The sequence below is a fragment of the Periplaneta americana genome, chromosome 5, assembly GCF_040183065.1.
Source record: "Periplaneta americana isolate PAMFEO1 chromosome 5, P.americana_PAMFEO1_priV1, whole genome shotgun sequence".
Taxonomy (NCBI): Eukaryota; Metazoa; Arthropoda; class Insecta; order Blattodea; family Blattidae; genus Periplaneta; species Periplaneta americana.
This window is the reverse complement of record NC_091121.1, coordinates 12,131,871-12,157,406: the sequence shown is the minus strand read 5'-3', so window position 1 is coordinate 12,157,406 and position 25,536 is coordinate 12,131,871. Positions and strand designations below refer to the sequence as shown.

Below are 25,536 nucleotides of genomic sequence, written 5' to 3'. Positions count from 1 at the left end.
GGACTGATAGTGTACTTTTAGTTGCAGGGTTTGTTATTGACCTAAAACTTGAGGCTTACATCGGTGGCCTAGCTCTCAATACATTAAGCCCTGACAGACGCCTTTGACGTCATTTTACATCCGGGTATTTTGTAAGTAATCCGATAGAGTTTATTTATATTATATAAAAGCGCATCATGCTGAAGAGTTGTGTGAAAAATGCTCTCTACCACGTTGCGAAAAGGAAGCGATGAAAGGTGGATACTTATGATCAGGGCCCGGATTTTGATGACCTAAAAATATCTAAAAATGATCTATAAAATGATCTAAAAGTCAATAAAATGATCTAAAGATGACTTAAAATTTGCTGTCTTCATTTTAGGGTATGCCAGCTCTTACTTCTGTAACGTTAGAACTGAAATTAAAAACTAATATTAATTTAAACTCGCGAATTTGTATGTTCTAGGGAAATGTACGTATAAAAAATACTACCTTATTCAGAATTATTGCAGTAGGTCACCACCAGCATGCGAAGGTTCTCGAAAGTTAGGGAACGCCTGTTGCCGGAAAGCACAGTTTTGTTGAGAACCGTTTTTGCAAAACTTGCTAACTGCAAAATTTTCAAAATTGAGATTTTCGTGGATTAGTTAACATAAGACAGGCCTCTATATGATGCTAAAATCTTCTTAGGAAAATCTTATTATTTCCTTCACAGTAGTGTGTCAAAGTGTAATCGTTTTTTCAAAACTTTCTTTCTGCTATGTGAAAGCTATGGCAAAACTTGCAGTTATCTCAATTTTTTGTGTTTCCTATAAAATTTAGTTTTTACAGTTAGCAAGTTTACAAAAACGGTCTCCTTTCCACATTCGCTGATACAACTGGAGCATACTTGAAATGCGCTAAATCACTGGCATTGAGATCTTTTTCAATGCAGGAAGCATCAAATGCTTCACAAAGTCCACACCTGTGGAATAACTGTTAGCGCATCTGACAACGAAACCAGGTGGCCCGGGTTCGAATCCCGGTCGGGGCTAGTTACCTGGTTGAGGTTTTTTTTCCGGGGTTTTCCCCTCAACCCAATATGAGCAAATGCTGGGTAAATATCGATGCTGTACCCCGGAATCACTTCACCGGCATTATCACCTTCATCTCATTCAGACGCTAAATAACCTAAGATGTTGATAAAGCGTCGTAAAATAACCTACTAAAATGCTTCACAAAAGTCTCTGTAATAATCTGATGATTTATTCTCCTTCATGGATACACTTTGTTGCAGAAAAAGTTGCGTGGATTTTTATTTACTTGTGAGTAGCACTACCTGTATAGGGCTATGCTTATCGCGACCCACATGTTGTTGAACAGTGAATTAATTTAATTAATAGAATTATACTGTCAAAAATTAAAGTTTTCTACGGATAAATGCAAGAACGTATCACACGATTACTGAAATTCTTAATTTGATCGTGAAAACATAAACCCACATCTTATTAAGCATTTTCTTACTGCGTAGAGTAGGTTTAATTTTTACTTATTGAATAAAAAAAATTCTCTCTTCTTAACTTATACAATAAACTGTCTAGCCTTTATTAATCAGTTAATCTTTTAGTACTTTGATTTTTATTGTATTTGTAAATTTAATATTAATTGTAATTATAATTGTAATTTGTATTCTTAATATTGTAGTTGTAATCCCCTGGTAGAGTGGAAGAGAAGGCCTGATGGTCTTATCTCTACCAGATTAAAAAAATAAAAAAAATAAAGGATATTTCTTTTTTTTAGTGGGTTATTTTACGACGTTCTGTCAACATCTGAGGTTATTTAGCGTCTGAATGAAATGAAGGTGATAATGCCGGTTAAATGAATCCGGGGTTCAGCACCGATAGTTATCCAGTATTTTCTCATATTAGGTTGAGGGAAAACTCCGGAAAAAACCTCAACTAGGTAACTTGCCCCGATCGGCATTCAAACCCGGGCCACCTGGTTTCGCAGTCAGACGTGCTAACCGTTACTCCACAGGTTTGTAATTTGTAAAGGATATTAAGATAAAGTTGTCCAAATGGTATGTCAGATCAGTTTTTATACCGATGAAAACGGAAATTTATATCCCTATTGTCAATGACACTTTGTGGCGTGATTCCAGAACTTTCCCTCGATACTGCTCGATCATGACCTTAAAGTGAAGTCAGTCGCCATTCTGTACACTCACATATGCACAAGCTGAATGAAGCATTGAGAAACAATGCAGAGGGGGAGGCGATTGTTATCTGCATCAATAACTCCACGTCGACCGCAACTATCCAATCCGACTCGATAAAACTTTTTTAAACTCCATCTTTAAAACCTCAACTTAATACCTGCTTATGTCATTTCTATATAAACATGTACCCTCATAAGTACCTTGATTTTTTTTATAAGGAAAGAACTGACATTGAGTAATCGTATGGTAACGTTCAGGCTTGGAATTCGGGATATCCGCGTTTCGATCGTCAAGGAATTATATTCTAGCCTATAGTAAAAATTTAGACAGTCCTTGTGTAATAACTAGGGATTTAAGAATTGAGTCACAAATTTACATCATTTGAAAGTTAATACAATTAATAAAAAGTAAATAATTAATACATTACAAATTCTTCTCAAAATATCACTTACGTTGTTAAGAAACAGAAAATATAGTTTTTTTGTTGTTTCCCTAAAATTTGGACCTACATCAATTGACTTATATACCCTTTCAAAAAAATAAAAGATTTAATTGATTATGCTAGAAATATAAGGAAGAATTAGACTATTATTATTATTATTATTATTATTATTATTATTATTATTATTATTATTCACGATATCAGTGTTACGGGATTGATGTTTGGAGCAAGAGGAACGATACCCAACTTCTCTTCTAAATTCTGTAAGACCCTAGGACTGCACAAATCTTTTCTGAATGAACTGGCCCTCCTCATAATTAGAGAGTCAGTCAAACTTTTACGGAACCACCTACATGGACTCTAATTCAGTGTATGGAAAAAATTGACGCACCATTATCATTTTTCTTTTTCCTTCTTAGCTTTCATTGATTCTTTACTTGAAATTTTTTTTCTTCTGTAAACTGCCATTGTTTGTTTGTGTATTTGTTTGCCTTTTTTCTTACTCTTTTAGCTCTCATCATCCAAATTGTTCTTGTATTGTATTGTTTTGTATGCTTTGTCTAATGGCAGCCTCTAATTTGAGGAAGCTCCGATAAATAAATAAATAAAAGCAAGTAAAGCGATAGGGTTGGAAGTAAATCCCGAAAAGACTAAGTATATGATTATGTCTTGTCACCAGAATATTGTACGAAATGGAAATATAAAAATTGGAGATTTATCCTTCGAAGAGGTGGAAAAAATCAAATATCTTGGAGCAACAGTAAGAAATATAAATGACACTCAGGAGGAAATTAAACACAGGATAAATATGGGAAATGCCTGTTATTATTCGGTTGACAAGCTTTTGTCATCTAGTCTGCTGTCAAAAATTTGAAAGTTAGAATTTATAATACAGTTATATTACCGGTTGTTCTGTATGACTGTGAAACTTGGACTCTCACTTTGAGAGAGGAACAGAGATTAAGGTGTTTGAAAAAATGGTTCTTAGGAAAATATTTGGGGCTAAGAGGGATGAGGTTACAGGAAAATGGAGAAAGTTACACAACGCAGAGTTGCACGCATTGTATTCTTTACCTGACATAATTAGGAACATTAAATCCAGACGTTTGAGATGGGCAGGGCATGTAGCACGTATGGGCGAATCCAGAAATGCATATAGAGTGTTAGTTGGGAGGCCGGAGGGAAAAATACCTTTGGGGAGGCCGAGACGTAGATGGGAAGATAATATTAAAATGCATTTGAGGGAGGTGGGATACGATGGTAGAGACTGGATTAATCTTGCTGAGGATAGGGACCAATGGCGGGCTTATGTGAGGGTGACAATGAACCTCCGGGTTCCTTAAAAGCCAGTAAGTAAGTATTATTATTATTATTATTATTATTAATTATTATTATTAGGTAACTAATGAATACTTTAAATGTCTATGTCTATGATTATTTCTTATTAAAATCCGTTCGATTATTTATTGTGAGCTTCGAGTTTATTGATGAACTATATAAAAGAATGAAGGTAAGAAAACGATACATTACTCAGAAAACAATGATAGTGACATTCATCGTGTATTGAACATTTTTAAGAACGTTTAATATTCCGTGATAAGATGTTTATACTTTTTATTATGAAAAACACACCTGTTTACAGCAGCGGGCTAACGAAGACCGCTGGCTGATGACTCCATGGTTATCGGAAAGCTTAATCCTCGTACACCCATCTTCAGCTAAAGCTTGCGTCTCTTCTCCTTCCAGCGTCATGTGTCTGTTCATGAACTTGGTTTGCCAGTTTCTTCAAGAAGACTGCCAGTTCTTTTTCCTCTTGGCTTATATTGTAGAATGTTGAGGAAAATCCTCTCTCCTTTCATTCGTGAAACGTGTTGTAGTCTGTTGCTCTTACATATATATAAATTGTTATCCAATATTGGATCATATGTTTTTTACCAGTTCCTTCATGTCAAAAAGGTGTAGACTAACCCATTTTTCAGAATACTTTGACCTTTATTTATGAGGAAAGACTATAGCGATCCCAATTCATCTATATGTATTTGAAACAGAACTAAGAAATCAAAATTTGTAAAAGTAACATATCTGCATATCTGAAGGAGGTTACAAATATTATATCAGATATAGAATAAAAACTCACAAAAGAGCTTCGTTTAAAAAGAAACGCCAAAATCCAATAGTACGGTTTTCAATACACGCAGAAACTTTAAAGAATTCAGGACAAGATTACCATAAATTACAATGGGCTTAACTCGAAAGGCAAGACGCAAATGCCGCAGCTGAAGAAAAGTTAGAGAGACTATCTTGCACTTAAAATAGAGTCGGAGGTCATTCAAATGAACTTTTGAAAATATACTATTATGGAAATTACCGGGTTTGTTCGCAACCTCCACAACTGTGAAATAAGATCGAGATGAGGGTAGCTAAGACATTTTTTTTTGGAAGAAAACGAGTATCATTGCATGAATTATAAAGGAAATGAAAAAATAGGACACCGAGATGGCATAGTCATATTGAACGAATGGAAGAATAGCGATCGCACAAGGAGAGAATTATTGCAATCGCTGTCAAAAAGAAGCAAGCGTGGGATTCCAAAGTTAAACTGAAGGATGTACATAAAGACGCGAAAGGGTGAACTGAGACAACAAGACTTTGGGGCCGTATTCATAGGCATTTTTAGCGCGGGCTTCCGGTAGATGATCAGCGTTTTTCGTATTCATAAACCAGTGTTAGCGATAGGATATGATTTGAATTCTGTACTAGTAACCAGTCGATAGCCGGGGCTAGCTTAGTACGCTCGTAGCGCGTGCTGCGAAATGTCTATGAATACCACCCTTTGAGACTTGTAGCGAAAGATTGACAAAGGAAGAAATTTTCCTAGTACAATTTCGAATCTCGTTGATCTAAGAAGTTAGAACTTAAAAGAAAATAAGATATTCGTCCTATGACTTCAGTTCTTGCTCACAACTTTACTAAGTTAGGTGTCCTGTTTTAGAGTTGCTTGGTGCAAACAACATGGACAACTTCTCGTATCTAGATGTCATTAACTCATAGAATGGATCCGAGTGAAAGATGGTTATCTAGCGTCTGATAGAAATGAAACTGATAATGCTAGCGAAATGAGTCCAGGGTCCAGTGCCGAAAGTTTCCAGAATTGCTCTTAATGGACTGAGAGAAAATCCCGGAAAAACGCAACCAGGATTTGAACCCGCTCGTTTCACGATCAGCGGTGGACGAAAACAAATTGTATCGATTCGCCAAAAACCAGACCTGTACACAGCAGACCAATAAGTTTGTTTTCCATTGGACCGATTTTATTTTTAATATATATTAATGACCTATTAATGATAGACCTTAAAGAATATGAAGGTGATTTATATTCGTATGCTGCTGATACTGTTTTACTTTTTAGTGGAAAAACTTGGACTGATGCTTATTATAATGCAAATTGCGGCTTAAAATTAATAAAAATATGGTTAAATTTAAATTCACTTGTAATTAATAAAGGTAAAACAATAGCTAACCCATTTTCTTTAAATAATAAAAGTAATAAACCAATTTCATCTATACTACAAATTAAAATGCATAATTCTGATTGTTCCGATATAAAATGCAATTGTTCAGTTATTAATGAAGTTAATGAGGTTAAATACTTAGGTATAATTATTGATAATCATTTAAAATGGAATAATCATATTCATTATATTTGTAATAAATTACGTAAAACATTATCTTACTTTATTGTTCTAAGAAATATTTTGTCAATTAACTGTTTACGTATAATTTATTTAGCATTATTTCAGTCTATATTTATGTATGGTATCATAGGTTGGGGTGGAACTTATAAATCCAACCTTATCCGTTAATTTTACTACAGAAAAAAAGTATTAAAAATTTGTTTAAAAAAGCAGAAAGATTACCCAACTGAATTATTGTTTAAACACTTCAAAGTTTTCAGTATTAAACAAATGTATTATTTTATTAAAATATTTTCATAGAAATTTTAATAACTTTGAAAGGTATATACATAAATATAGAACTAAAAATATGAATTCTCTGCGTTTGTGTGAACCTAAATGTAAAACCAATGTAGCTTTTTATATTAGCATGAGTCAAGGTCCCAGATTATTGAACAAATTGTATTCCAATATTATTTTAACCACGAATCCTCTCCAAATTAATGAAAAGTAAAAAAAAAAATTGCATTGGATTTATAGTTTTGGTTTAAACATATTAAACACTATTTAATCTGTATTCACTCTCAATTTCAATTTTATTTTTGTCTGTATTGGAATCCCCTCCTGAGCATGAGTCTTACTCATTCAGCAGTGGGCTAGTTTATCTTTCATTGTATTTATTAACTTGTATTCATTTCAGACTTACTAGCAATAAAATAAATAAATAAATAAATAAATAAATAAATAAATAAATAAATTTGTGCGTAGACTTAGACTGCGCACTAATTTCTGTGAGTAGAATGTCTTGTGATCACTAGCACGTGGCTAATGTTTACATCAGGACCCAAACCAAAACTCAGCACACTGTAAGCATTGTAAGTTATGTACTCACGTGTTGGTATTCTGTGTTATAAGTGCTAAATCATCACGTATATAATAATGGCTAAACATATCTCGCAGTTGTCGGAAATTATGGGGCTGTTTTCCTGATAGTGTTATCCTTGGCACGGTTTTCCATTTCGTCATTATTCTGTGAACGTACAGTGCAATTTCGGATAATTCTCCAGTCCTACTTCACACCTACATCAGAGTAAAAGCTCACGTTACAGTTTTGATTATGTCATGGATTTTAGTACGATTTCTGTAGTGGGAAATTTACAGAAACATTTTTTTTAATTTGATGAGGAAAGTGTAGGTACAGTGAAACCTCTCCTTACGGACACCTCCAAGATACGGACACTCCTCATATAAGGACAGATTTTTACGTCCCAACTGAAATAATATAAAAATAACGATAAATTTAACTCTCGTTTACGGACACTCTCAGACACGGACACGGACAGCTGTTTCACAGTCCTATAGCTTGCTTTACCTCCTGACTGCGGGCAGAACTTGGATTTCAAGACCTAATGTGTTATAAAAATGAAAAATTTAGTTTTGAGAACTGTACAGAAATTCTTAACATGAAAGATGACAATAAGAATCCCTGGTTGGCGGGTTGGTATAGCGCTGGCCATCTATGCCCAAGGTTGCGGGTTCGATCCCGGGCCAGGTCGATGGCATTTAAGTGTGCTTAAATGCGACAGGCTCATGTCAGTACATTTACTGGCATGTAAAAGAACTCCTGCGGGACAAAATTCCGGCACATCCGGCGACGCTGATATAACCTCTGCAGTTGCGAGCGTCGTTAAATAAAAAAAAACATAACAATAAGGATCCCGTAGGCTACCACTAGCCCATCTGGCTACCCCTTGTTAGTTGGAGGCGGGTGGATAAACAAAGTCATAACATTTAACCTGTCTGATGGGTCCAGGTTTCCGCGATCATGAAATTGTATTCGATACATGATAGGGTTAGTAGGATTATTCTCTTCACTTCAATCAGTTGTTCTATTTCGAGAGACATGGCACCTGAACGTAAAATTTAAGTTGAAAACTGCACACTACAGTACTGTATAATTATAGACCTAGAATAAAATTGGGCACAGTACTGTATTTTCCTTTTTCGGTCTTGTCTACTGTAGTTCAAAGTTGCAAAGAATTTACTGTACTACAGTAGACTGTATTTAAAATTAAACTACAGTAATACATTTCATTTAAAACGTGAAGGGATACATAATGCATATTATAAATTTACTGTTCGATTGGGGAGCCTCCCTCTCAATAAAGGACACCTCCCAGATGCGGACAGATTGTTACGCCCCTTCAGTGTCCTTAAATAAGAGGTTTCACTCTATTTGGTAGCGTGCACGCCGCTCTTCCAAGCGGTCCACGGCCCAATTCCCGACGTAGGCAATGGAAGAAACTTATCATCCGTGTACGGGACTAGATAATTATCCATTGTCCTGTGATGTCTCTGCGGTGAACCTGAGTTGTGCGAATCCCACATCCGAGGAGGGCAGCAACATGTAGATGTTTACTGTTGATTCAGAAACAATATCCTCCCTCTCTGACAACGCAGTGGTCTATAAGTCAGTACTGTAGGGAGGTAAAACGCATAAAAAGTGTGGGTATTTGCCACTGGTTTAAATGGATCCTATTGCGTGTTTTACACTTATAAAATGTTAAAATTTATATAGCAACAGTAAGGATCGTTAAAGCATTTAGAGAGAACTTGTGCCTTAATAAACTCGGTAAACATCTTTGATCTGTTGTGAGAAAAATAGGGACATTTGCCACATATTGAGGAGGGTTTACTGTTCGCCATTCACCAGAAAAAATCTCTACAGAGAAATTTTATCTGAACAGATGTAACTTTTCGTTTTGGAAAGGAATTTTAAAATGTTACATTGGTCGGATCAAATTTCTGCATATTTAAAGGACAAAACTAAAGTTCTTTCAATCATTTGTTATCATAATACACTGCTATCTTACGTTGACTGAGCATATTGGGAATTAAATCAATGGCTTTTCAAAAACACGCTATAAAATGTTTCATATAAAACAATTTTTATCTGCGAAAAGAAGCAAAAACGAGCAAAATTATATTAAACTTTTTTGTTTGAAATATCTCAAAGAATAAACCCCTGAAATTAATTACATTACTTACGGTTCACTGTGTATATAGATTTTGAAAACTGAGTTTCACCCAGCCCTTCGTATTAAAGAGAAATCGGTTAGTTGTAATAACGACGCAATATTAGTTTAATTTATAATCAATTAGAGATCTATTAATTACAATTTTATATCAGTTTTTATAGTTAGTAATGCTAGTTTCCAAATTAGTACCGTGTTCATGTTAATTAGTCAGGCCTAAATTAAATTCTTGTGTTGTATTGTAATCTGGATGTGAATTACAGTTGAACAACGATCGAGAAAGTAAGACTAACAGCGCCCGCAAAGCCGAAAACCCGCACGACAGTGTTTCATACGCCGCGTCGTTGACGTAAAGACTGCTTGTGAGTGTTTCGAGACGCCGAGATTGATCACTCCCGAAGTCCCGAACGTCAAACAGCCTTGAATCGCCACAGTTCTTTATACCTGACTGAATTTTTTATCTACTTTGGCAACTGTTATGTATGTATAAACAATCAATTAGCCTCTTTGAAACATATCTCTACCTTTCAGTGTATAATAATTTATTCCCCAATCTTTATTTAATTATTAGGCCTTTATTAAAAGGCTAGCAATTTTCTTTTCATATGTTTGAGATCAAGTGTGCAATCTCAAGTAAAAAGTTATTAACGTTATGTTTTATGTCTCTTAGAAATGAAAATTTATTTGAGAATTGTTTTTTTTCTATTTATATAACCATAGGTAATAAAATAGAACCAGAACATTTTGATAACTAAAATACTGTCCTGTTTTGTCTTTTTGTCTCATTTAAACATTTATAATGTTATTCATTTCAAAGTTGCGAAATCTTTCCACGCCGACCAAATGCTATTTCGAGAATGATGAGCGAGACTCGAAGCGCACGAGAATGACGAGCCAAGACTCGAAATACAAATGCAGTGAACACAGCGAGCGAGAGCGGCAGTTACTTTCTTTCATCTCTAATGTGAATGGTCATTCGGTTTGTTAGATAACTCTCTTTTTTTGTGAAAAGTTATTATTATTATTATTATTATTGTTATTATTATTATTATTATTATTATTATTATTATTATTATTATTATTATTATTATTATTCTCTCGGGGGAACCTGCAACCCCTAGAGGGCGCGTCTCCAGGTGGCGGATAGGAAAAAGCCTCCCAGATATGGGTGGTAGGAAGGAAATGAAATACTTCCCGCGGACCAACAGGTAAACTACTGCCTTGTAGTGAAACATTGGTTTGTTAAAGGCTAAGGAAGACAACCTGAAAATTTACCTTGTTGGGGGTTGGGGGTTGAGCTCCTCACTCATTCTAAAAACTTACTAATGCTAAAAGACCAAAAATCACAAAGATGCTGAAGAGACAGTGTTAATTAGAATAGAAAATAAGAGTCATGTGATGAGAATGGGTGAAGATAGATAGCCTAAACAAATTTACCAGTGAAAACCTCCAGGAAGAAGAGGAAGAGGTAGACCAAAAAGAACTTGGGACAACGAAGTAATGGAGGTCATGCACAAGAGGGGGTTGAGGACTTAAGACGCACAAGACAGAAGGCTTTGGAGGATTGGCACAGGAAGACGGCAGTAGCTGTAGAATCCTGAATATATAAGTAATTATTATTATTATTATTATTAATATTATTATTATATATTTAATTAATTCGAATGAATTTTGTTATAAATATCGTGAGTGTAGTGAATTTATGTTTCTACAGTTGAATCTTGTGCAATACAACAATAATGTAAATCGTGTAGCACAATACTTATGCGTCATCTTTTACATAAAAGATCTTCCGCAATGTGACCATCGGTTGGCCAACGCGAGCATGTAATTCTGTGTAATAAAAGACGTGAAGTCATCTCGACTCGAACCTAAATTATTACTGTGGAGAGAGCAGGGGAGAATTTGTAATGACGAGCAGCGGTTAGCGACGGTCACCTAATTTTCAGGGAAATTCTCCGCTCTGTAGTTTGACAGATCACCAATACCGGTCATTAGTGCCTACTCTCCTCTGATTGAGGTTCTGGCTGATATGTATATCTATTATCAGGCAGTACATCTCACTTGACGATATGTGTCAAAGGAAGAACAATTGTTTGTGTACATCTGAAGTCTGATTAGTTTAATGTGTAGCTAGTCGGTGATGTATGCAATGGAGGAAAGGAACCGGCCACCCTACCCCATTATCTCCTAGTCTAATTGTCTCATATGTGGTGCCTTCTTGCTATCATTTGTGAGGTTCAGACCTGTCTTTGGACAGTTGATTAAACAACAAACAACAGTCCCTACTAACGTCCCGCCACGTTGAGTTATCTTCTATCAGTGTCTGTTCTTGTTGATTGTATTTTTATTTATTCATTAAACGAAATAATATAACAACCTGATTTTATTCGTTTAAGTCCTAAAAGTTCTATGACAGATAATGAATTAATTGCACAGGTCTCAATATTAAGTGCCTTTAATTTATTCTGTTCCACATACAAATGTTAAAGAGTTAATTAATTAGCCTATACCTTTTACCAGTATCACATAAAACATGCTGTTGCTATCTAATTTTCGTCTAATTACTATCAGCAGGCTATTTAAGCAACCGCTAAGTATACCTCTTCATAGAACATTTGGTTATTCATCATCTTTTACCGTACCCACCAAAAAGTATATGATTATGTCTCGTGTTAAGAACATAGTATGAAATAGAATTATGACAATTGGAAATTTATCTTTTGAAAAGATGAAAAAATTCAAATATCTTGGAGCAACAGTAACAAATATAAATGACACTCGGGAGGAAATTAAACGCAGAATAAATATGGGAAATGCCTGTTATTATTCGGTTGAGAAGCTTTTGTCATCCAGTCTGCTGTCAAAAGAAGCTGAAAGTTAGAATTTATAAAACAGTTATATTACCGGTTGTTCTGTATGGCTGTGAGACTTGGACTCTCACTTTGAGAAAGGAAAAGAGGCTAAGGGTATTTGAGAATAAGGTGCTTAGAAAAATATTTGGGACTAGCGGGATGAACATGAGAATGGAGAAAGTTAACAATACAGAGCAGAACTGCACGCATTATATTCTTCACCTGACATAATTAGGAATATTAAATTCAGACGTTTGAGATGGGCAGGGCGTGTAGCACGTATGGGCGAATCCAGAAATGCATATAGAGTGCTAGTTGGGAGGCCGAAGGGAAAAATACCTTTGGGGAGTCCGAGTGTAAATGGGAGGGTAATATTAAAATAAATTTGAGAGAAGTGGGATATGATGGTAGGGACTGGATAGGGATTGATGGCGGACTTATGTGAGGGCGGCAATGACCTTTGGGCTCTCTAAAAGTCATTTGTAAGTAAGTAAGTATAGTGATAAAGTAAAAGAGAACCGAAATGAAGTCCGGTGAATATGCAAACGCCTACTGTGGATCATAAAATGCTGTAGCGTTATGTGTTGTCTGATAAAGACACTTTATTATATAGACTCTCTGTTGTTCTTAATATAGATGGAGGGCGATTTCTTGCATTACTGAATTGAATAATTTCCTTCAACTTCACTTTGCTGTACTTCCGCAAACCGGTACTGTGTTCAACCTGGGCGATCGGCGAATATATTCTGCGAATTCTCGAAGTTCAAGGCTCAAATTCTGAGTTCCACTCGATTTATAAATTCCTTACACGAGCTGAGTCTTAGGTCGTGATATTCCTTTCATTGTCCAAGGAGAATTCCTTAATTATGCACTCCAGTTCCTGCAAACCCGTTCTGCACAAACCGCAAGTCCAGCCAGTGCATGATGTTGAAGGCCTGGTATTGCTGTTGTCAGTAGAGCAAACCTCAGGAGGAAGTGGACGAAATATGTTTTGTTTGTGATGTATAGGATATGGAAGAGATGTATAAAAATTAAGATTGTCAGTAAATTGTTTGAGACAGTGACGAATTCCGTCTTTGAAGAATTACGAATTTAGGAGGAAAATACAAATTTATGAGAAAATTTAAAGGACTTGGTATTGTAATCAGAGTTAAATCCACACGCTCTAAACAGATTGAACTTGTTGGGAAATCTGTAGAGGGAGTGAGGACCAAAATGTTTGTGTGAAGAATTACCGGAAGGAATATATATACAGTATATATAGGATGAACTATAAGTAATGTCATTGACTTCAAGTGGTTATTCTTTGAGATATTGCAAACAAAAAGTTTCATACAATTTTGCTCGTTTTTGTTTCCTTTTCGAGATGAGAACTGTTTTATATTAAACATTTCATAGCCTAGCGTATTTTTGGAAAGCCAATGGTCGAGTTCCCAATGTGCTCAGTCAATTTAAGAGAGCAGTGTGTTATAATAAATGTTTGAAAGAATTTTAGTTCTTCTTCTTCTTCTGCACTTCACGGTATAGGCAAAATGCCTGTTCCGTCCTCACAGCATATCTCTCCATCTCTTCTTTGGTCGTCCCACGTCCCTCCTTCCAATCGGTCGGTATTGATACAGTAATTTTGGTAGTCTCGAATTGCTCATCCTATCTACGTGATACAACCAATTATTACGGTAGCTTTCAATTTGTTCGTTTATAGAAATTGTCTGCAATTCTGTTCTAATTTCTTCATTTTTAACTTTGTCCATTAGTGTGCAATCTTTGGTTCTCCTTAGAAAATACATTTCTGCACTTTGAATTTTTCTTTTTGTACTGTTCGAACTTACCCAGACTTCACTTCCATATAATAACGTTGGGACTGCCATTGTTTTGTAAAATTTCATTCTAGTTTCTTTTCTTGTTTTATTTCTTAATGTCTTATGGATGGTGCTGCATATCATATTAGTTTTATCCTTTAAATATCAAGAAATTTGATCCGAACAAACGTTTCGTTCTGGAAATAAATTTTACAATGTTACGTTTCTTCGGATCAAATTTCTGCACATTTAATGGTCAGAACTGAAATTATTTTAATCATTTATTATCATAATACACTGCTCTCTTAAATTGACTGAGCATATTGGGAATTCAATCGAAGGGTTTCTCAAAACACGCTATGAAAAGTTTCATATAACAAATTTTTATCTCGAAAAGGAAACAAAAACGAGCAAAATTGTATTATTTTTTGTTTGAAATATCTCAAAGAATAACCCCCTGAAATTAATACCAATACTTACGGTTCATCTGTAGGCTATATACCCTCTATTACCATAGCGTTTACAAACTTTCAGCGCTCGCTGGACGCTTGAAAACCATCACTTGACGCAGAGTACCTTGTTGTGTGTTTGTGAAGCTGTGTAAGAAAAAGAGAGCATAAGCGGGGTTTTCTTTATTTCGTGACAATTAGTAGGGGAGACTGTTGTACCTTGAACCACTTTTCACATTTTATTTTTATTTTATTTTAGGAAATGAAATTTTTTAATGAAAAAATGCTTAAAATAATTATTGAAGATTCCTTTAGAACTTCCTATACGTACTTCCCTGTTTTACAGATTGATTAAGGATGGAAAAAATAAAATGAAGGGATATGTAATGTGTTCAAAGGTACAACAGGTTCATTTACCTTGGAACATATCCTCTAGTACCTCGGAACACATGGAATATAAGTGGGAATATAGCTGTAAAAACTGACAGTCATATTTAAAATGTATTTGCCATGATAAGCCAAAGTAGGCTTCTCTGATTTAGATTTTATTTCCTGGAGGAGCAATAATTGCTTCAACAGCTTTCTTCAAAGGATCCTGATCAATTGGGGCCCTCTTAACTCCAGACTTATTTCGTGACATGATTTTAATATAAAAGAAAAACAAAAACCGATAGTATCACGTACCTTGGAACATGTTTCCATAGTACAAGATGTTTTGTATTCAAACGTACAAGAGGGTGCACGTTTAAACAAACATGGCTATCAAAACTAGAGATTCGAATAAATCATGGAAATTAAAATATGTTATTACTCATCAGATGATAGGGAACACACTATTCTTGATTCATAATAACAAATACAATTTGATTTTGTGTTAGAAAACATATCCCAATGGACGAAATGTTTAGTTTTTGTACTAAAAAATTGTTTTGTCCACAGAACTCACATTTTGCAATAAATCAAACTGAAACTACGACCAGAGCTACTTAGTGGCTTTCTCGACAATCTACTTCAGTTTGAGTCCTCTAGGTAGCAAAAAAAAATATATGTATATATGTTCAAAGGTGCACTATGCTAAAGGTAAAGTTTCCCCTACTAAATATATAGAAGGCTGTTCCAATGTGAGAAGTTCGATATGCAAGTCAATTAAATTTAATAAAATTACGTTATTATTTTTATTTTATGTATAATTTATTTCCAAGAAATAGTCTGCCCAGGCATCCTAGGTTGCCAAAAACACAGAATAACACACATATAAGAATAATAACGATTACAGTTAAATAGATGAGTCAAATTGAAATGTGAACTAGGAGCTTAAATTTAAGAATTAATAAAATTGTACATATATTGTAACAATCACAAACTAACGGATAGAAAGGGGGTATGATATCCCGTATAAATGATTTTTCAGAATTGCAACACTCTTTAATGCTAGAAGTAATTATTTTTGGAATGATGTCATGGATTCCAAATGTTTTGATAGTGTTTACAGTTGATCGTGGGATGGTGCCCCTCGCTCCGATCATTAAACCATGTACTTCCCAGTTGCCTTCCATATGATATTTTTCACGAAAATACGGAATAGTAGGCTCATAAATTTGTTGTTTCTCTTTGTTGACCTCAGATGGTTGAGTCTGACTCATCTCAAATCTAACAGTTGGGTCCAGTATAAAGCCTTTACTATTAGTCTTGTATAGAGCCACGATGTCCGCTCTTCTAATTCCGCCGCCTTCAGACGCAACGCAGTGTACCTCTTCATGCACCTCAAAGGATCTTTTTCTAAGGGCCTGTGCTATTAGTTTTCGGATATTATGATGGCGTAAATTTCTCAGGAGTTCTCCATGCTGACAGGATCCTAGGACGTGTGCTAAGGTTTCAATCTCGTTGCAGTACCATCCAAGGATCTCCCATGAATATTTTATTCACGAAATACTCACCACATATCACTGGTGGATTCATTTTCTAAGTAATTTCCCTCGTTCTTTGCTTCGCTACAGGCTTGTGAAATTATCAACACGATGAAACTCGAATAATTTCGAGGGAAAAATTGTTCCAGAGCCGGGTATCGAACCCGGGACCTTTTTTGGTTTAACGTACCAACGCTCTACCACTGAGCTACCCGGGAACTCTAACCGACACCGATCCAATTTTTCCCTCTATATCCACAGACCTCAAAGTGGACTGACAACCGTCAAGCAACCAACTTCGAGTGCACACTAACTCCGTGTGACTTAAATTGCGGTTTTCTGTTAACGATACCCGGCTCCGGAACAATTTTTCCCTCGAAATTATTCAAATCAACTTTACAGGGAGTTATACCTGAAATCTTGATTTGCATAATACACGTCACTGTTCGTTAACAGAAAACCACAATTTAAGTCACACGGAGTTAGTGTGCACTCGAAGTTGGTTGCTTGACGGTTGTCAGTCCACTTTGAGGTCTGTGGATATAGAGGGAAAAATTGGATCGGTGTCGGTTAGAGTTCCCGGGTAGCTCAGTGGTAGAGCGTTGGTACGTTAAACCAAAAAAGGTCCCGGGTTCGATACCCGGCTCCGGAACAATTTTTCCCTCGAAATTATTCAAATCAACTTTACAGGGAGTTATACCTGAAATCTTGATTTGCAAGATGAAACTCACTCATGATGTTGCTTTAGTTTTTTTTTTGAGCGACACAGTAACTAATTTAATACTTCGTGTAATAAGTGAGAAAGAAAATACCAGTGACAGTGATTAATCAGGCATTTAATAAATACTGCTTAATTATTTTATTCAGTTTTAAACCCTCTTAATCACTTCTCATGCTTCTTGTCTTCGTTATTAAGAAACAGAGGTTACATGATTTTCATTGGGACAAGCAATAAGTTGAAACATCTTCCTCGATAACGAAGTTCTGACACGGGTTCAAACTCCTGTGACTCAGACAGCTAACAATTTATATGTCACTTGAGCCTGGACTGCCGGTTCGGTGAGTTTGTTTGCACAATCGTAGCTATATTTTTCACATGCGGCATCTCATTAGGAAGCCTGTCACGCATATTCAACCTGTCTAATTTAACAGATCATACACAGAAGGATGTTACTGCGTCATTTATATTCATTGTTTTTAAATAGTTTTATTTTTACATTTCCACGAAAGAAACCACAGCTATAAATGAAGAAGGAACTTTCATCCATGCATACAAATGAGCGTTCTCTACTGTCGGAATCTTGAACTGTGTTGTCTGGCCATTTGTTCGATTAGATAAAGAATTAATATAGAATTTAAGTATCTTTGATACAATTTAAGACTTTCATGTTGTCTAACATGGTGAGAAATTTTTAGATAACCCTACAGAAAGAAAAAAGTAGCATATAATTTTTCAATCTCCATTTCGGAAAATGTTAAATTATATTTGGAAAAAGTGTATACAATTTCGAAGAAAGTAATTTCAGTTTCGGAAATAGTAATATGATGTTCGGAATATGTAAAGTTAATTTCAGAAAATGGAAATTAAATTTCGAAAAAGATAAATCTACTATAGACGGTTCCATTTTAAGAAAATAGCATTGAACATATGTAGGCTGTTCCAGCAACTATTTATAAGTATTTTTCTTGAGAACTGGAAATTAATTAGTTTCATTTAATTCATAGAACATAATTTCATTGAGAACTATATCGATTTCTTATGCTAAAATTGTGTACACCTCTAAAATTACCATATCTTTAATTTACGAATAACGGGGTAACAGCTAAATTGATGGAATAGTCTTCCGCTCTCTTGCCAAAGATCTCCGCTGAAAAAATAAGACAAGTAGGGGTGATACAGTTAAGGCTAAGATTTCACAGTGTTAAAACACGCTTATTTTAAGAAGTACACAAAATTTAACTGTCAGCAAAACAACAAAAGCATTAGGTATGTATCTTAGGTTCTTGTTTGATTGTAGTGTGAAGTTAATAATGGAAAAAGTGTGCTGTACATAATCCTAAATTTGTATTATAAGCACTTCTTAACATTTTTAATAACGGAAAACATGTGCTGCACATAATCTTAATTTTGTATTATAAGCGCTCCGTAACATTTAATAACGGAAAACGTATGCTGCAAATAATCTTAAATTTGTATTATAAGCGTTCCGTAACGTTTAATAACGGAAAACATATGCTGCAAATAATCTTAAATTTGTATTATAAGCGTTCCGTAACGTTTAATAACGGAAAACATATGCTGCAAATAATCATAAATTTGTATTATAAGCGTTCCGTAACATTTAATAACGGAAAACGTATGCTGCAAATAATCTTAAATTTGTATTATAAGCGCTTCTTAACATTTTTAATAACGGAAAACGTGTGCTGCACATAATCTTAATTTTGTATTATAAGCGTTCCGTAACATTTAATAACGGAAAACGTATGCTGCAAATAATCTTAAATTTGTATTATAAGCACTTCTTAACATTTTTAATAACGGAAAACGTGTGCTGCACATAATCTTAATTTTGTATTATAAGCGTTCCGTAACATTTAATAACGGAAAACGTATGCTGCAAATAATCTTAATTTTGTATTATAAGCACTTCTTAACATTTTTAATAACGGAAAACGTGTGCTGCACATAATCTTAATTTTGTATTATAAGCGTTCCGTAACATTTAATAACGGAAAACGTATGCTGCAAATAATCTTAAATTTGTATTATAAGCACTTCTTAACATTTTTAATAACGGAAAACGTGTGCTGCACATAATCTTAAATTTGTATTATAAGCACTTCTTAACATTTTTAATAACGGAAAACGTATGCTGCACATAATCTTAAATTTGTATTATAAGCACTTCTTAACATTTTTAATAACGGAAAACGTATGCTGCACATAATCTTAATTTTGTATTATAAGCACTTCTTAACATTTTTAATAACGGAAAACGTGTGCTGCACATAATCTTAAATTCGTATTATAAGCACTTCTTAACATTTTTAATAACGGAAAACGTATGCTGCACATAATCTTAAATTTGTATTATAAGCACTTCTTAACATTTTTAATAACGGAAAACGTATGCTGCACATAATCTTAATTTTGTATTATAAGCACTTCTTAACATTTTTAATAACGGAAAACGTGTGCTGCACATAATCTTAAATTTGTATTATAAGCACTTCTTAACATTTTTAATAACGGAAAACGTATGCTGCACATAAACTTAAATTTGTATTATAAGCACTTCTTAACATTTTTAATAACGGAACTCGTGTGCTGCACATAATCTTAATTTTGTATTATAAGCACTTCTTAACATTTTTAATAACGGAAAACGTGTGCTGCACATAATCTTAATTTTGTAATATAAGCATTCCGTAACATTTAATAACGGAAAACGTATGCTGCAAATAATCTTAAATTTGTATTATAAGCACTTCTTAACATTTTTAATAACGGAACTCGTGTGCTGCACATAATCTTAATTTTGTATTATAAGCACTTCTTAACATTTTTAATAACGGAACTCGTGTGCTGCACATAATCTTAATTTTGTATTATAAGCACTTCTTAACATTTTTAATAACGGAAAACGTGTGCTGTAAATAATCTTAAATTTGTATTATAAGCACTTCTTAACATTTTTAATAACGGAACTCGTGTGCTTCACATAATCTTAATTTTGTATTATAAGCACTTCTTAACATTTTTAATAACGGATAACGTGTGCTGCACATAATCTTAATTTTGTATTATAAGCGTTCCGTAACATTTTATAACGGAAAACGTATGCTGCAAATAATCTTAAATTTGTATTATAAGCACTTATTAATATTTAATAACAGTAAACGTGTGCTGCACATAATCTTAAGTCCGTATTAAGCACTTTTTAACCCAATAAAATAGTAGTTTTATTATTATTATTATTATTATTATTATTATTGTTATTATTATTATTATTATTATTATTATTATTATTATTTGTAATTGCAGTAATTTTTAGGTCCCTAAAACTGTATTTTAATGCGGGAATAACTAGCCAACAGACAGCACGATAATATGTCTCTTTCATAGTCTGTCATTGGTTGCATCTTCTTATCATCTATATCTTCAGAATAAAATTATTTTACAATGAAATAATTTGAGGGCTTAATGTGTAACTAATGTAACTACCATCGATGTTTCATTCACAACAAAAGTCTTAATGAGCAATACTATTTCATATGAACTCTAACATCATGTTTTGTAGTTACGAATTGTGTTATATACAAAACTGTTCGAACTGAGTTAGGATTTTTGTGATCAAGTAGAAAAACAAATAATTATCGATTGGTGTAAAGACCAAAAAATGTCACTAAGTTTCACACTAAGCTCTCGAATAATAATTATTCTTATGTAAAGCTGCAAGAACGGTTAACAATCGCTTAACATGTACCGATGTTCAATTGTTTCATTGATTTGTGACTCGATGGCTTTGATTGTGGCAATGCCTACTCTATTTGAACTATCTATTAATTGAATTAGTTTACAAGGCAGTGATTTTGATTGCCAACAATAGAACAAGATAGTCAAATCTCGACTCACCAAAGTCAAAGTCTCAGAAGTACTGTCTGTGAATAGGATTTTTAACAAAGTTAAACTTTACTACGAAAGTCGACTTTGGGAAGTCTTCATCCAAAGTCTCGTTTATGAATACGGCCCTTAATACAGAACTGGATTTTTGCTCAGTAAGAAAGTCTGCGTCATCTGAGTAAGAGCGATTTCCTTACTTGCCTGTAGTGCCGGTTCGTCGTAGGTAACTATGGCATACTACTATGCTGTAATATAAGTCATGTTTTCCTGTGAACCAAAATAGCACAACTTCATGTCCACTTTCAAGTTGTAAATGACTCGTTCATACCTTCATAAAGTGTTGAACTCTGTCGTGCCAACTTCCTTCTTTGGATTGTTTGCTGCAGTCTATTTTAGACGTCACCGGCTTCTGAAGGTTTCTATTTATATACTGCATTTCTAAATATGAAAAGGATTCCTTGTTTAAGCCTATTAAAGCTTATATTCATACCTCTTCACTGTTTACCGTGAATAACCAACTAGAAGTTTGACGTTCACAACCAACAAGTCCTACTATGTCTACAGTCCGACGAGTTGTTTACTGATGTCACGTGTGGAACTTCACACATTTAGGATGTTGTTAAACAAACAACACGGGAGCGAGGACAGAAGAATGTCTTACAATATATTCAGTCGTGTGCTTTTTATTATTCATTTCGTGCTTCAACATGTCTACTCTCACTCCATCTCAGCTGCTGCGAGTTTCGTGCTACCTGGTCTTCTGATTTTTCGTTTTGTGGTATAAAAGAACATCACAGCGCTTTTTGTGACCCTCTTTGTATCGTATTTCTTACGCTTCCTCTGCATGAGTCATTCATGCTCCAGTTTTCTTTTGCTGGAGAACTCTTTGTAGTAAAATATTCTTCACATTAATCTATACACTTCTCGTGTATCAATGTCTCCATTTAATTTATTTTATAGCTTTAGAATGTCCGAGTGAATTGTGCCAAGGATTAAGTAGTGATGAAATATGACATCTGAGTATCGATTGAGAACATTGGTCGCAAGGTCGATAACCAGGTACAGTGTCATTTCATTATTAAATTTATTAAGCCTCAAATATACACTCATAGAAACTTACAAGAGATATTTTTACGACTATTACACTTTTACTATGTCATACTGCTTTTGACCAATAAAGCGGTACGAAAAGACGTCTTCCAACCAGTCATGGCTGCTTATCGCACAATTTTATCGCTTCCCTAGCATTTGTTTAATTTTATCGCTTCCCTGGCATTTGTTTGTTTTTATCACTACCCTAGCATTTGTTTCTGTGTTTGCTAACATTTCAAACTGCAAATTTTTCACGGTACTATAAAACAAATGCGATCGTCATTTGTTTCTTGCATGGATAGTCAACAGAAAATGGCGGCTCCGTTCAAACATTTTGGTGAATTTAACATTAGTGAAATAGAATTTTAGTAAGTCAATAATTAATGTCTATTTTATTGTATTAGAGTACTTTATTTCTTTTAATCCTTATATACTTTCTTCTAATCGTGTAATAGTCAATTAAATCCAACTCGAGTTTTGATTTTCTGTAGATAAATCAAAACCTTTAGTGAGATTGCTGTTGATAAAAATACTTACGGGAATCTTTCTATTGAAATATGGATTTTTGCAATATTGTATGGTTTTAACATGTCTGTTTGAATATGAAAATCCAGTAAAAGTATTAATGGACGCCATCATATTGACTACAACGCCATGAACTTACAGGGGATGCCTTTATTTAAATTCCGTTTTTATTTTTTTTATTTTATTACATTAAATTTGTTATATTATTCCTTACGGTTTCCCTGTTAACTGTTTGTACTAATTGGGTTGCTTATGGTATATTCCAGTCTTTGGATCTGTATTTTACTTTTTTTCTATTAGCCTATAATATCATTTTATTTTGCACAGATCAACTCTTGTTATGTTATTATTTTCTGTAATATGTTAGTATTCTGTTCTTTAACTTTTTGTTAAATTTACTGCTTGTGTACTTTGTGACCTGGTAGAGTGTAAGAGAAGGCATTATAGCCTTAACTCTGCCAGTATAAATAAATAAATAAATAAATAAATAAATAAATAAATAAATAAGTGAATGAGTGAATGAATGAATGAATGACTGACTGGGTGAGTGGGTGAGTGGGTGCGTGGGTGGGTGGGTGAGTGAGTGAGTGAGTGAGTGAGTGAATAAATAAATAAATAAATAAATAAGTAAATAAGCAACTAAATAAATAAGTAAATAAGTAACTAAATAAATAAATAAGTAAATAAATAACTAAATAAATAAATAAGTAAATAAATAAGTTAATAAATAAGTAACTAAATAAATAAGTAAATAAGGAAATAAATAAATAAGTAAATAAATAAGTAAGTAAATGAATAAGTAACTAAATAAATAAGTAAATAAACAAATAAGTAAATAAATAAGTAGGTAAATAAGTAACTAAATAAATAAGTAAATAAATAACTAAATAAATAAGTAAATAAATAAGTTAATAAATAATTAAATAAATAAGTAAGTAAATAAGTAAATGAATAAGTAAGTAAATAAATAGTAAATAAATAACTAAATAAATGAATAAAAGAATAAGTGAATAAATGAAAAAAAGAATAAATGAAAAAAAGAATAAATTAATAAATGAATAAATAAATAAATAAATAAATGGATAAATAAATAAATAAATAAATAAGTAAATAAATAAATAAATCCCACACAGTTGGGATATGCCATTTATTCACTAAGAAAGCTTTCTTTCCCATTAAGGACTAATTTTCAATGTTGAATGTGAGAGCTCTGACATATCCCAATTAATATGATAGGCGCTTCACCGTATGACAGGTAATGGCGGAGATACATAGTCGTACATCTATCTCAATATTCGAGGTCGGTTGGGATCTGCCGATTGTTATTCTGAGCGCCTTAGTTTTGTCAGCTATCAACAAAGCAACTGGAGTGAAATGTTTGCGTGGTGGGAAAGATGCATGTTAAGAACGTACTGGTGAAGGCAGTTTACGAGTGATTGAGGAGACTAAACTGAATAAATCCAAACACTCGTTACATGTAGTGACGTCATTCAGTTACTCATCTTTTTCAATATGCAGAGTGATGGAGTTCTGCAGGTCCTGATACATTGTAGCGTTGGCAATTAACGGACACATTTCCATTATATAGGCCTTATGTCGGCAATATAATCTCCGGGCTGAAAGCAATACTTATACACGTTTACCAAAGTAATAAAATGTATCACATTAGCTTAAATAAAAATTTCCACATTTTTTAGAGTCCATTGCGTTATTTTTTACATTCAATAATTCTGTTCATTTTGAAGTGACGATCATCGAATTCAACGTAATTACCACAGCAAGGCATGATGTTCTGTTACATAAGGACATTTTACAGTCTAGGCCAGTGGTCGTCAGCACTCGCTGAAATGTGCAATGGGTACGCGGTGCCGTCCCGTGTGCACTGTCGTGCAACAGGGAGAGATAGAGAGCATACCCGCTAGCAGCTACGAGAGCACTATAGTGCACTGCGTTTTCCGCGGGTAAGAGAGGCTAGCCCCAGCGTGCTTTGTGCTGACGACCCCTGGTCTAGGCCTACAAGAGTTGCTGTCATATTAAAAATATTATGTTCTTTTAAAGTGTTTTTGTTACAACGTTGTTCTTATTGTTCGCAACGGTATTTCAAAATTATTATATTTTATACTTGGGTCTTGTGTTACGTAATCTGTTACTTGAAAACCCAGGTGATTATGAATTTTATACTTGTATATTATTACTTGAAGTTATTTTGCATTTTATATTGTTATTTTCTTGAGATTTCATTGGTTTTTGGATTATGGGATTATGTTTTTTATGTTATTTGTTTGAAATTTAATTTTTATTGGCGCTTTACATTTTTATATTATTTCCTTGAGATTTAATTGTTTTTGGATTAGATTTATTATGTTTTTCATATTATTTCATTGAAATATTATTGTCGTTCGTTTTAGAGATTAATATTTTTCATATTGTTTCCTTGAGGTTTTATTGTCTTTGAACGAAATAATTATATTTTTGATATTATGTCCTTCAGATTTTATTATCTTTGAATTAGAAATAATATTTTTTTTACATTATTTCCTTGATATGTCATTGTTGTTCGATTAGAGATTAATATTTTTCATATTATTTTCGTGAGATTTGATTGTTGTTGAATTGAAGGATAATATTTTTCATACGATTTCCTTTAGATTTCGTGGTCTTTGGATTAGATAATTATATTTTTCATATTATTTCCTTGAGATGTCATTGTCGTTTGATTTGAGATTAATATTTTTCATATTATTTCCTTTATATTTAATTGTATTTTGATTAGAGAATTGGATTTCGTATTATTTCCTTGAGATTGCATTGTTTTAGAATTAGTAGATTACATTCATATATTACTTTTTTAGGTTTAATTGCTTTTTAAACAGAGGATTACATTTTCCATATTACTGTCTTGTGATTTCATTGCTTTTGCATTAAGAAATTACATTCTTATATTAGTCTATTTTC

At 33.7% G+C, this 25,536-nt stretch overlaps 1 protein-coding gene across 5 annotated transcripts in view; it reads left to right on the top strand.

Moving 5' to 3' along the window:
- LOC138699470 (peroxisomal leader peptide-processing protease) overlaps positions 1–25,536 on the top strand; it is a 525,434-nt gene that overhangs the window by 214,440 nt on the left and 285,458 nt on the right. For 2 of the 5 annotated variants that reach the window (XM_069825377.1, XM_069825375.1), the window contains exon 1: positions 21,675–22,023. The exons of the other annotated variants lie outside the window; for them this stretch is intronic. The gene's annotated coding sequence lies outside the window, so the exon portion shown is untranslated. Of the gene's footprint in view, positions 1–21,674; positions 22,024–25,536 lie in introns of those variants that run through there. 5 annotated transcript variants of the gene reach the window in all.